We start from the raw sequence: 13,392 nt of genomic DNA, 5'->3' as shown, positions 1-13,392 counted from the left end.
ATAGTAAACATGGGAATCAAAATTGATATATCTAGCATAAACTCTCATAGTAAACATGGGAATCAACATTGATATATCTTTGATTATACACCATTGTGGTCCCCTTTACTCATAAGTGCGTTTAGGCTAGGTAGAAAGGTTAATAATGTGCAATTAATGAAATTGGGAAGGAAGGTCAATAAGAGGCCTACAATGCATCTCTCTATGCCTATTTGTATAGTACTAACAAAGAAAGCTAACCAATTTTGCTAGTAACTTGAGGCATTTACTTGCCTTTTATCTACTTAATCTTGTTGATTTGTTACTCTACACATCTATCTAACTTGATTTTGGTACTCTAAGCTAATGTCAAAATTTAATTGTCAAATGATTTATACTAGGTAAAGCAAGAGTCACATATTGCTTTGCCTTGGTACCTTAAAAAAACCTCTAGATGAGGCCTTTTATGTTAATACAAGCCTCCCTGAAGACTTCTATTGGCATAGTGGTGACCTTATTGTTAGAGTAGCTTGAGAAGCCTAACTATATCATCATTGGTGGCATGTTTTAGTAGTTCATCAAGAGACATGTCTAGTAGCACCATTTGGAATTATACTTTATTACCTAGTGCTGCTTGAGTCTACCCTATAGGAGAAGCTTTGCTGCATTCTCATAAGGATCAACTTGAGGGTCCTGATTGACTTTTAAGTCTCCTATCACAAATTCCAACATCGAACAAGGGTACTTGCTTGTGCAAACATCCAAGTTGAAGCAAACTAGTGCCACACTTGGCTCATTGAGAGTTAGAAATGGGGGGGGTTGAATGCATCAACCTCTCACCATAAGGTAAAGTCTCACCCCAACCCCTTAAAATGGCATTGAGTCAAGGTTCTACAATGATGCTCTAGGATGGCCAACATTTGCCCCCCTTCCTAAACACCTAGTCTAATGTCTCTTTGAGAGAAGCCTCTTGACCGATTGAGACCACCTTCTCATAGAATGAACTTGTCATGGATTCCACTTCCAAATGAGGTGATTTTAATTATGCAATCAAATCCTACCACGTTTATGTTAAACGCATAAAGTCACCTTCCTTAATGAACCCATTAACACACGTTCCTTCATGTAATATTAAGCATGTACACAAAAACAAATAAAATATTCTTCCAAAAAGCAAATTCTTTTATTTAAATAAGCTTGTACAACCATAGCTTTATTCAATCCCCCATAGTCCAAAAACGTTAGACTCTTCCCCTAGTCATCCATCAATCCCACCCCCCTCAACTAGTATCGTGGCCTTTTGAGAGATCTATCATGGGATTGTAGGGAGGTAACTTAGTCCTAGCACATGAAGGAATTACACCCAAATCCCCCTAGCTCCCTGACATCTCCTAGTTAAATTTATTCCCTAAAGAGAGACCTCTCATGTCTGGTCCTAGTCCTATCTTCCATTGTTGACACTCTTGGTGAGAGAGCCGTGAGAGAGCCGAATGGTTGAATTTTGGGGAAAGTCAAGTGCATCCCCCATATCCCCTTATATGTAGACACAATATTTCTATTAGATAGAATAAGAATAAAGTCAAATAGTTTCTATGCATCAAACAATTCTTTCAAGTGCAAATTTATACTTGATCCACTTAGATAACCCAATCCTCTAACACAGGGTTCCTTATAGCCTTCATGGTGGTTATGAACTTGAGGTAGCCTCAATTAGTCCCTTTGGACAATATTTGGAGAAGGGAGTAAGATCTTGTAGTCTATTATGGGGATTTGGACTTGGTTCTTCTTCTCTTTTTAGTATGATCTAGTTCTTAGAATGTTACCCTATGATCTAGGGTTTTTTATGGTCAACTATTAACCCATCTTTGCTAGCTAGGATCCATCAAAGGAATCCAACCTAGGGTCCTTTATTACCCTTGTGAATTCTTTTCCATGTTTGGATCTTAGAAAGCCCCCCCCCCCCATTATTCATAGTTTTATAACTCTTTCCTTCCTCATTTAGAATCCTTCGGGTCCACAAAGAGGGGGGGGTTTCAACTTAATATAATTGAAAGATTAACAAAAAGAGAAGCCATGAATCTTATTGTTGGGATGCCCTTAGCCTAGTAAGCTAGGCAGAATGGCACTATTTGCATGATTAATACATTTCTTATCTTAATTCATTATGTAAATTCCATGACATATCATAGCTTACTCCCATTTCTTTGTGTAATCCATTGATTCTAATTTCTAGCCTTGGGTCCCATTATCCTCATTGGATAGTGAACATCTAAGCTAGTTTACATATGAAATTTTTCTTTGTTCTAGACTCATATCTTAATTATTAAATTATACATCGCATAACTTAGTCGATGATAATTCATACGATCATATTAAGTTCCATTATTAGAGAGAAGTGCTCCTTGCAAAAACCCCTATTTTAGATTTTTGTTGAGCTACTATCGTCGGGGTTTACCCATAAGGGTTCCCAGCACAAGTTGCCATTCCTATTATAATCCTTTTATGTATAAGCCTGTACAAAGTTAAAAATTATGCGTGGTACAACTGGGTGTTGGCTGGTGATGAGATGGAGCGTTATTGGCTCTAGTTATCTTCCAATCTTGCTAATCTTTGGTGCCACCTTGGAACCTCATACACACAAACTCTCCTTCGTGTATCCTTGCTCCATTAGTCATTCCTTTTGTCTTCAAGTGATTGGATCATCCTTGGAATAATCCAAGGTTATGTGGTATTAGAATTTGATTTTTTTTTGGGGGGGTTTATTATAAGCAAGTGTGTACCTTAGAGGGATTGGAGAGGTTATGGGACTCAGGAAATGGAGGTTGATCTTGGTGTGGGTCAGGTTAATGAGAGTATGGAAGTCTTGAAGAGGGGTATTATGGGTACGGAAGTCACGAGAGTGGGGCATTCTGGGCCAAGGGGATTAACATTGATGGTTGGAGAGGGGAGATTAGAGTAGAGTAGAGTGGGCGGAGATCAAGGAAGGCTAAAGATAAATGGGAGATGGAATTCCTAGTGGTAACTTTTCTTGATTGCATTATGTATCTTAGCATAACCAAGATGCCCTAAAAATGGGGAATCATTAACTTCCCAAAGTGTCTTTTTCTTGAATAATGGGATTACTAGACATTGACACTATAGAGGCTAACACATTTGTTCTCGAAAAGTTCTTCCAAGATGAGAGTATTGAGGAAAGCTTTGTGACTTAGCATGTTTGCTACCACATTCTCCTTGTGTGGCCTACAATTGATTTTGAGGTCATATTCTTGTAGGATTTTCCATCTTCACCATCTTATATTTAGGTTAGGTTGAGTGAAGATCCAAGTCTTAAGCCTCTTGTGATATATTACTAGGTTGAACTTCTTCCCAAGTAAATAATGCCTCCAAAGCTGGAGGGCATGCTTTATAGATAGTAATTCCAAATCATGAGTATCATAGTTCCTTTCATGAGATTTTAACTTCCTTGAAGAGTAGGTCACTAGGCATCCTTCCTACATAAGGACACATCTCAATTTACGAAAGCTTGCATCTCTCAAGCATCTAACACCACATTGAACCCATGGTTTAAGTTGGAAAGCTTTAAGATAGGGACTATTACTATGTATTAATTAAGGTTGTTGAAGCTAGGCTATTCGATTTGAGTCCATTCTATGTAAGCCTATTTCTTGAGTAGGTCAATGCATTAGGGCCAAAAACGCTTCAAAAAATGCACTTTTGTTAATCACGGGATTAAGGAAAGGGCCAAAGAGAGTTCGCCACGTGTGCAAGAATATGGTATTCTTGTCTCCTCTTTTTTAGAGATAGTGGAGTCCATTTCGTGATTCTCTCTTCTTTTTTAGCCAAAACCCCTAAAGTCTGACATGTTTTGGAGTCCCAAAGAAGTTACTTACTTACAAATCTGACAAAATACGTGACAGAGATGTGATGAAATTAATAATGAGTTTTTTGAAAGTCGGGAGATCTTTCAATATTGTTTTTGGCACCCAATACATACTCATTTGGGTTCTTGGCGCTACTTTTTAGTTCATTCACCCCTCTTTGAGCTTCTTTCTCTGCGCTTTCATTCTTTTCATGGCTTCCTCCAGGCGCCCTTCTCGTTTAATACACTCTTGCACAGTCTATAGCCAGGGAGTAGATGGAAATTTTGAGCCCAAAACCTTTGCTGTAAACGATTGGGTTACCATGCTGCCATCTTGCAAGGGCTCTCATAAGGTGAAAAGAAGAAAACGAGAAGATATAAAACATCACTGGAAGGGGCGTATCATTGCCTTCAAAATTATGCCCGAAGGCTGGTTTGTCAAGGTGCAACATGTTTACATGGCCAAGGATATGCACTTGCCTCCAAACGAACGTGTTCCCCAACAAACACATTGTAAGTTATAAGTTGAATAACATATATAATTCTTTTCCATTTATGCAAGTTCTAACAAACGGTTCGTCATTGTAGATATCTTTTCGTCAACCAGTATTGAATGGCAACCTGTGGAAAGCCTAAGTGGGACTTTCCATGCCATTCATAAGGTATTGGCAGACATTATTTATGCCGATCAAACTGTGTCTTTTTATAGTGAATGCAAGGTTTTTATATATTATGCACAGTATGTGGTTCCCTCTAAAGCGGATAGGTATGGGAATATCGAAGATTTGCCATTGCCAAGTCTTTCATCTCTAAACTGGGAGATTCCTGACAAGGTAATGGTGCAGAGTTTCAAATTCAAAATATCTCAGGATATTAAAAAGTCCATGACAGCTGGAAGGATCTCAAGAAGAATACGTTTATCATGGTTTGTACCCCTCCATATCTTCGTGGCTTGCTTCAAAACAGCAAATTTACAAAGAACGAAGGTATCCTGGCTAAGTAGAAACTTTTCGGAAGAGGATTTGGACAACACTATAGGGACGCATTGGAAATCTAGAGAGTGCGACCATAAGGGTGATATCTTGAGGTGCAGTGCATGCCCTCAATCCTTGGCTTTGGCTTACAGTATCCCTCGCCAAACTCTTGCTTTGGGCTTTGATTACAGGAGATACAAACTAAGATTGGGTATTTGGGTTCCCTTGGATTCCGATACAGATTACACACCATATAAACTCGCGGTGCACGTTTTGCCGCATGAAGAAGTAAAGAAGGTGAATGTTACTTCCAATTGGAGTTTGAAAGATGTGAGGGATACCTTGGAATTGCTAGACAATACATCCCCTAGATATAAGTTCAAAGTGAATGGTGTAACAATTGGTAAAAGAGCCAAGCGCTCTTTCTTTTGTACGAGTTGTTTGTCTCCCACAATTGTGAGTTTTGAGCCTTGAGAATGAAAACTTGGCAGGAATTTATCTTAATAGACTGTCCTTAAGATATTTTTTAATGGGAACTCATAAGCTATCATGAAGCAAGTTGCCTTTCGAATGTGTATAAATAAAATGTACATTACATTCGATTTACAAGTGAAAATTTTCATTACACAATGAGGTACAAAAATCTTCAAAGATATTTTTTCTCACAGGGCCTTTCTTTGATTGTTGAAAAAATTTCACCTTTACAGGTAGTCTCTTTTCTTGGGGCTTAAGAGGGGATGGATCAAATTTAAGAGGAGAGAGCATTGGCATTCCTTTTTTCTTAGACTCTGCAGCAGTGGTCCCATTGCCTTTGCCCTTGCCCTTGCCTTTACCATTGCCATTGTCCTTACCCTTTCCCTTGCCCTTTCCCTTGCTTCTGCCCTTGGCCATTGAAGTTTTGGGAGGAAGAGGGGAGTCAGGATCATATGGTGTGATTGCCTTGTCCAGAATCAGCTCGATGCATCTCTCCCTTATCCACCAAACATATGATTCAGGATAGTCTCAACACTGTAAGAATAAATGTTATAAGTTAGTGAAAAGAAATCATGATAAGGGTTATACAAACATCAAATGAAATTAACTTACATTCACTCCTTCTATTTGTAACAACTTTGAATCCACTGTTCTGCAAATGTTTGAGATAACTCTCCATCCACAAGAATGCGCATCGCTTTGCAATGGAACTTCTTGTAGAAGAAAAGTATAAGGCCTTTGAGGATCAACAAGATCCTCGTATGTTGTATCCAAAAATGTAGAAATGAGTCTACCAGCACTGCAAAAGGAAGCTTTGTAAGTTCAAAATATTCTTTATAAATAAAATCAAAGTAAGTAATTTTCTTTCAACATACATTCGTGCTTGACCATGAACACCGCTGAGAGAATTCATAAAGATAATTTCCCTTGAAAGACAATTAATGTAGATGAGACTCCAATGCCCTCTGCAAATTCATAAAAGAGGTGAGTAGAAGGGTGAAAGCAAATGAATATAAAATTTCCTCTACAGAAAAAGAAAAATACCTTTCTACATAAGGGAAAAAGATGTGGTAATTTGTCACACTATCGAAGCTACGAAAAAACAGTGAAATATTAGAACCAGATTTTGCAAAAAGTTCCACAGAGAGAAGTGGATCAACAATGTATATGGTTCTTCGGATATCGAGAGTGAGAGAGGAGACCAATGCCCTGCAGACAATAGCAAAAGCTATTCAATACAAATTTCATCCAAAATATACTTGAACATATAAGACTTAACTTACGCAAAAAAAAAAAAACCCTTACCTTATGCAACAAAAAACCACGGAGTCAGATAGTTGGACATCCCTTTTTTCCAACATGGGCTTGTCCTCGGGAGATATACTAAGATATTCCTCCTCAGGTTCCGCAGAAACATTCACAAGAATCTGCCCATACACTTTGCCCATCCTCTTGTTGTTGACGGGAGCAAGTGATGCGGCTTTCCTCTTGTAAACATCGTCTTCAGTTTCAAACACCTCCTGATTTTTTTCACTCAAGAAAGCCTCCTGCTGGGTGGCACCCCTTGTAGAGTAAAGGCGAGTAACATCCTCAACATTTAGCTTTTTCTCTTTCCTGGACAATTTTGGGGGAATGTTAAGGATTTCAAGGGCTTTTTGATCATTGGAAGGCAAGGGCCTCAGCACTTTGTCAAACCTATACCTGACTCTGCTGATGATGCTGAAATCTTTATTCATAAGGGTGATCCTATGAGCATGGGCGGCAGCAATGTAAGCATCGTTCATGAAATCAATAACAAAATCTTCTGCGGCCTCTTGCAGGGCAAGAATGGCTGAGAGTTGCCACTTCTTATTTAGACCAGAGACAGTTGCCACTTGAGACAATCTATCAGAGATCTCTTTAACGACCCTTATAAAAGCAGCTTTTGGAATGACATGCTGTGTAGCTCTCTGGGCTTTCCTGATCTCACTGAAACATCTCTGCATATAGAAGAACATGGACTTCCTCTTTCTCTTTTGTGGCTTGGGAGGTTCAGTGGCTTCAGCAGATGTAGGCTCAGGTGCCATTGTAGGGAATGAATCTTTCACAGGGCAAGCCTCACCCTTTGCTTCCTCAACTTCAGGAGAAGAAACATTTATAGAAGATGTTAGGCCAACACCTGGTGTAGGGGGGATTTCTGTTGTAAAATGCTCTGGGGCCTGTGATGGACCAGCTTCAGGAAACTTGGAAGAGGGCTCCTCCTCAGATTCATCAAATTTTAACTTTCTTCTACCCCCACTGTCCTTCCCATCCAGATACACTCTTCTTGCAGTTTGCTTTATCCTTGCCATCCAGAAAAGAAAAAATAACAACCAGAAGGACAATAACTGAAATAGTAAAAATTTGTAAACCCAACAGGCTAATTGGCGCGAAAAGGAACGAAATGAGCAATTCCGATACGGCGCGATATGAACAAAACGAGCAGAATGGAACAGCGCCCTCGCTCCGTATTGGAGACCACAATGCTGATACGGCGCGATATGGAGGAAACGAAGACAGCGTATGGATGCCCTCGCTCCGTATTGGCAATGACACAAGGGTGAGACCAAAATGCTGATACGACGCGATATGGAGGAGACGAAGACAGCGTATGGACGCCCTCGCTTCGTATTGGCAATGACACAAGCGGAATGTTAATAGACCTGCTCCGTATTGGTGAGACCAAACTGCTGATACGGCGCGATATGGAGGAAACGAGAACAGCGTTTGGACGCCCTCGCTCCGTATCGGCACACCTCGTTTTGACTAGCGAATAAAGGACTCAGCCGAAAGACCACCGATACAACGCGAGAGATAAGAAACGGAGAAGACGCAAGTCTTGTATCGCACCGTATCGGCAAGCAAGGCAGAAGAGCTCAAGAAATGAAAAGTGTACACGTAGGAAAAATAACCACTTATATACCCACGTCAATCATGACACGTGTCAGACACGTGTCCGAAGCTGATTGTGCCACGTATCTGCATTTATGGTCCGTATGCTACGTGTCAAGTAACGACCGGTCCACTTGTTTGCCACGTGGTTATCGGCCACGTGTTGGCCAACGGCTACTGCCACGTGTCGGAGACCAACGGATACTGCTAGGTGGCATAATTCCGCGCCTACATAAGGGTGTGTCCCTTATCCGTACGGCTTTTTTCGGTTTTTTCGGGACCTCTGTTTGTTATCCTAATACGGCGCGAGAGCGACTGTTTGCCTTCTTCACTTTCCTCTCTTCGCGTCGTTTTGGAGGTTCTGCAGAGTCTTCTTTCAGCTCTCCTCTCAAGCTCATTCTGCCCAAGCTCGTGTGACCACCGTTGTGGCTCTCTCGCTTCTTGCTGGAATCACTGATACGGCACGAGGGAGCCTATCCGTCTGAATCGTTTCTCTCTTATCGCGCCGTATCGGCAGAAGTTGTAAACATGTCTGAACCCATAGAATTCCTAGGATCCAAGGTTTCTCCAGGAACTGGTAAAAGAAGAAGGCTTTCAAAAGGCTCAAGGGCATCAACATGCGATGAGCATGTGCATTCTTTTTCCTCTCCATCCTCTGCCACCAGTGTGAGAAGGCCAAGTACATCTCCAGGGAAGCGAACGTCGGTAGTGAGAGGTCAAGGAGTATCAGAGCTCACTGATATCACTCCATCAGAGAGGCTACTTGATTTTATGCTTCAGAATGGAATGGATCTCTCATTCTATGGAGTTGTGAAAAATGTGTTTAATCCTGATTGGGAACTTGACAAAGTTCTGAAATCTTGTGAAAAATATATTGTGGAGGACTTTTTGGAGTTTGAAAATCTTGCAGGTCCTTCTGTTGAAGTTGGCACAATTGAATATGTCCATGTTCCCATTGGGTCAACAGGAAATGAAAAGTCAGTATTTACTAAAAAGTGCAGTGCCCACTCTCTAGAGAGGTTTTATTCAAGAGACATATTTTGCTTCACTCATTCCAAAAACTGCAAGATGATGAGAAAATCTGCTGCTTTTATTGTTTTCACCCTTGTCAAATACCCTGTGAAAGCTGAGGAGCAACAGTTGGAAGGAGCAAAGTCTGCCAGCTTTTGCATGTTAGATGATCTGGTAGATGAAAAGGAAATAGAGGAGGTTGTAGATACAGATTTTGAGGCTTCTATTGCTGAGAATTTGGATGTTGCTCACTTCAAAGCTGAGACTATCATTGAGGAGAGCCAAGGAGATACAAACCCTCAACTTGATGAGAGTTCTCACCATATTGTTCCTTCCCTACCATGTATACCTTTCAAGGACAAGGAGTACATTTTATTGTCAGATATTCAAAAACTTTTTAATCTCAGGGAAGATTATTGTCTTGCAATTATTGCAGAGGCTTCTGATGCTGCAAATGGGATAATTGACACAGAAAATGAATCAAAGGAAGAGATTCTGAAACTTGATAAAGAAACTCTAGATGATAAGTTTATTGATGCTGGTGAGGCCCTCTCTCTTTGTTTTGAAAAGGCCAAAGAAGCTGAGAAAGAGTTGAGTATTACTGATGAGGACTTCGATCGCATTCAAAGCGAACTCGGGATTTCCAATTTTGGAAGAGAGGAGTCTGAATATGTTAAAGAATTGACTAACACCAATGAGACAGCATCATCAATTAATTTATGGAATCCATTTAAATTGGAGTACGATGAAAATCAAGTGGTAATATAATTTTGAATTTGCTTTTACACATTGGTAGGTTTACATTTCATGCTCATTCAGTATGGGTTTTATTTGCAGTTGGAGATTGCTGATACAGATAACTTCTTGGGGCGTGGCAAAGGATCGAGAGCTGCTAGTAACACATTCAAAGACATTGCACTCAGCCACTACTTGGCTAGGATTGACCCCGATTCCTTTTTTGTACTTCATAGTAGTTTCTCAGAGGATGCAGCATGGCCCATACTTTGTATTAAAGCTCTTACAAGGCTTCTAGGTTTCTCAGGATTACAATATAATGCCCACAAAGTAATGTTTTTGGAAAAGACTGCAGCAATTAGGATTTTTGGCTACGGTCCAGGTTACTCTGCTCTAGAGCAGGATACTTTTTGGCGTTTTCATCCTACACCTTAGCTGCAGACCGAACTGATGTAAAATCTATAGCTGGCTACAAGAGAAAAAAATTTCTACGTTATAGAGGAAAGATTCATGAGGAGGAAGAGAATGTGAGAGTTTTGGAAAACTAGCTTTGTATATATTCTTTCTTATATATAAAAGTGCGATTGCTCATGTGTCATTGCCGTCTTTTATTTGCATTCTTTGAAGTTGTCGTCGAAAAAACCAGTTGAATAGCTCCTCCAAAGCATTGCTTTTTGTAACTCCTCCCCCATGCCTTGTGCTTCGAAAATAACTTGTGCGTGCTTGATAGTGGGATTTTTCCATGCCTTGGTTACTATAAGTTGCTAAGGGGCCATGCTCCTCCACAAAGAAAGGTCCATGAATATGAAGAATATGCTGCAATACAAAGTAACACAAATTTTATACCAATTGAAAAACCTATCAAAATAAGCCCATATTAAATAATTATTACTTTACCAGATAAAAAGTGATATCTTTTTCTCCCCATGCCTCTTTTATCGCTTGAACAAGCTTTGTGATTGATCTTTTGAACTCTTCCGCATATGTATATGTTGTCTTATGTTGCCTGAGGAGTTTCAGAAAAACATCAAGGTGTATCCAGACCTCCATTCTAAGAAACGCAAGCCTCGACGTGCTTGCAACATTTGTTGTGATCTCACATAGCTCTCTCCAACACTCCCAAGCCGCATTCACCTGCCTTCCTGAATGGTTTCCTAAGAATCGTCTAGCTTTTGAGCCTCCCATAGAGACATCGGCCAAGATATCTCTTGTTTTTCCTGAAAGTATTGGATCCTTTCTCAAGTGAACTTGGCCCCCATGAAATCCCATTTTCGATAGCAATGCCTCGCATTTATCAATACACTCATCTGATAAAGATAATGGCTTAATGGAATATGCGTAGTCAAGATGCAACTTGAGAAGCTTATCGATTATTCTAATCTCTGCATGCAAAGTACAAATATGAACATTCTTAAGGAAGATGGAAAGAATGGGATCCCAGATGTCTTCTATGTTTTTAAATTTACTCAAATCTATAGAGTCTCTATTTGGGGCTCTTCTTACTGGTCGCAAACTACTCCAATCTTTGGATCCAATACTTTCCATGCAATAAATGCAAGGATATTTTGCATTTGCACCATTACATATTCCAAGCATACATTTGATAGTTTTCAAATCAGCACTCATATACCATTCCACATTAAATTCACCAACCCCATCAACTACCAACATTTCGCCTTCACTTTGAGACTTAATGATATTTGGAATACCTGTATGGTTGAACAACCATTTCAACGTTTGATGATTTTCAATTGGTACCTGGGCTGCACCAATCCACCAAATCTCCATCTCGGATTGGATCTTATGCAATGGAGCTTTGCCCTCGCCATTGCCATGGTCCAATGCCATGTTCATGAGGCAAATGCTAATTCTTTCCATCTTCTGTCCCTTTTGAATCTATGCTTCATCCAACTTCAAGGCAAACTTTAGAACACCATAACTTTCTTCTACTGTGATTTTATACATGTGAACCATTGCAATTTGCACCTTTTTTAGATCAACCTATATATTGTTTAACTCATTGTAATAAAAAATTGCCTGTTTTTTTTGTTTTTCATAGGACATAGACCTTTCGATGTGAATGTAATCTCCAAAAACATGTGGAACCTTGCGATTCATGGAAATTCTTACAGTCGAAACTGCAAGGGCTCGGGGCAATCCAAATATAGTTACCCTATTGCGTTTAAGATTTTTAAACCATAATCCAGAGATAGCACGATAACCTTTTCGACTTATACCCACAGTATCACATGTCTCTACGATTTCATTTGCTTTCACTGTGCCTTTTAAATCCTTCACTAACTCTCTCAGAGTTGGACCTCTCAAATCCACATTTTCTGGTGACTTAAGAATCCTCAAAATATCTTTCTTATTCATGGTTTCCTTCAAAAGTTTGATTCTTTCCTCATTCTCTCGGATATTTATGCCTAGTATGTTAGAGACATATTTCTTTGTAAGATTTAGTCTCCTTTTCTTTGCTCTCTCACACAAGCTGGTTATATTTTTTAATGGTCTCTTCCTCTCTCTAAATCCTACTAGAGTTTCTCTCAAGCGTGTTAGCTTATCCTGCAATGAATTGTTAACATTTTTCAAAATATCAATCTAACTTGTCAACTCTAAAATATTTGTTTGTGTAGTTTCTAGTGCTTTTTTCATTTCGTGCACTTGAGCTATATATGTGTAAGATGCAGAGTATAACCTCATACAATAGCCAAGCATTCCATTGTAACCTTCTCCAGCATATCTTATATAGTCATGGACATTCAAAAAAGGAGGTGGTTTACCTGTAGAAGGATCCCTGGGATAGATATTTCCATCCACCCACAAATCTATATGCTTCATTCCTTGTGTTCGCAACCTGTTGGCTTCAATCTCATCTATCAATACTCGATGATGTATACTTCTCCAAGATGTGTAAGTCGGATCTAGCTGAATAGATAGCTTGTATTTACGTGTGCTTGCACCTGTGTTATTTGAAGTAGTATTGCTAGACATTCTAGCAAATGAACCGAGCAAGAATCTCACAGTGATAGGAAGCAAGTGCAACAAAAGGAATGGTAAAAGAGAATAGTGTGTAGAAAGAAAACGCGGGAGCAAACAAATGCGAAGTTCGTACGAAAATCTTGAAAATACAAAATCTCTCGAGAAGACAATAAACGGCCGAAAAGGCGACCCCTGACCTGGATTAAAAGATGAGGGCAATTAATGGCCGACCTCTTCAATGAACCAAATATTCTCTCATTAATCACATCTGGACAACCAAATTTAGAGGTTTTATTCTTCCTAAACCTCAACTAATTAGCAACTTAATCACTTTCTTACAAGTGCCATTTTTGAAGCGTTTTTGGCCCTAATGAGAGGTGTAGTGATCAAGGTGTAATCCCTAATGAAGATGGGATACTATCTAGTCAATCCCAGAAAACTTTACACTTGACTATGTTTGGAGGTGGC

Source organism: Lygodium microphyllum, chromosome 25, assembly GCF_053477565.2.
Source record: "Lygodium microphyllum isolate KBCC chromosome 25, Lygodium_microphyllum_v1.1.10, whole genome shotgun sequence".
Taxonomy (NCBI): Eukaryota; Viridiplantae; Streptophyta; class Polypodiopsida; order Schizaeales; family Lygodiaceae; genus Lygodium; species Lygodium microphyllum.
This window is presented reverse-complemented; position numbering follows the sequence as displayed.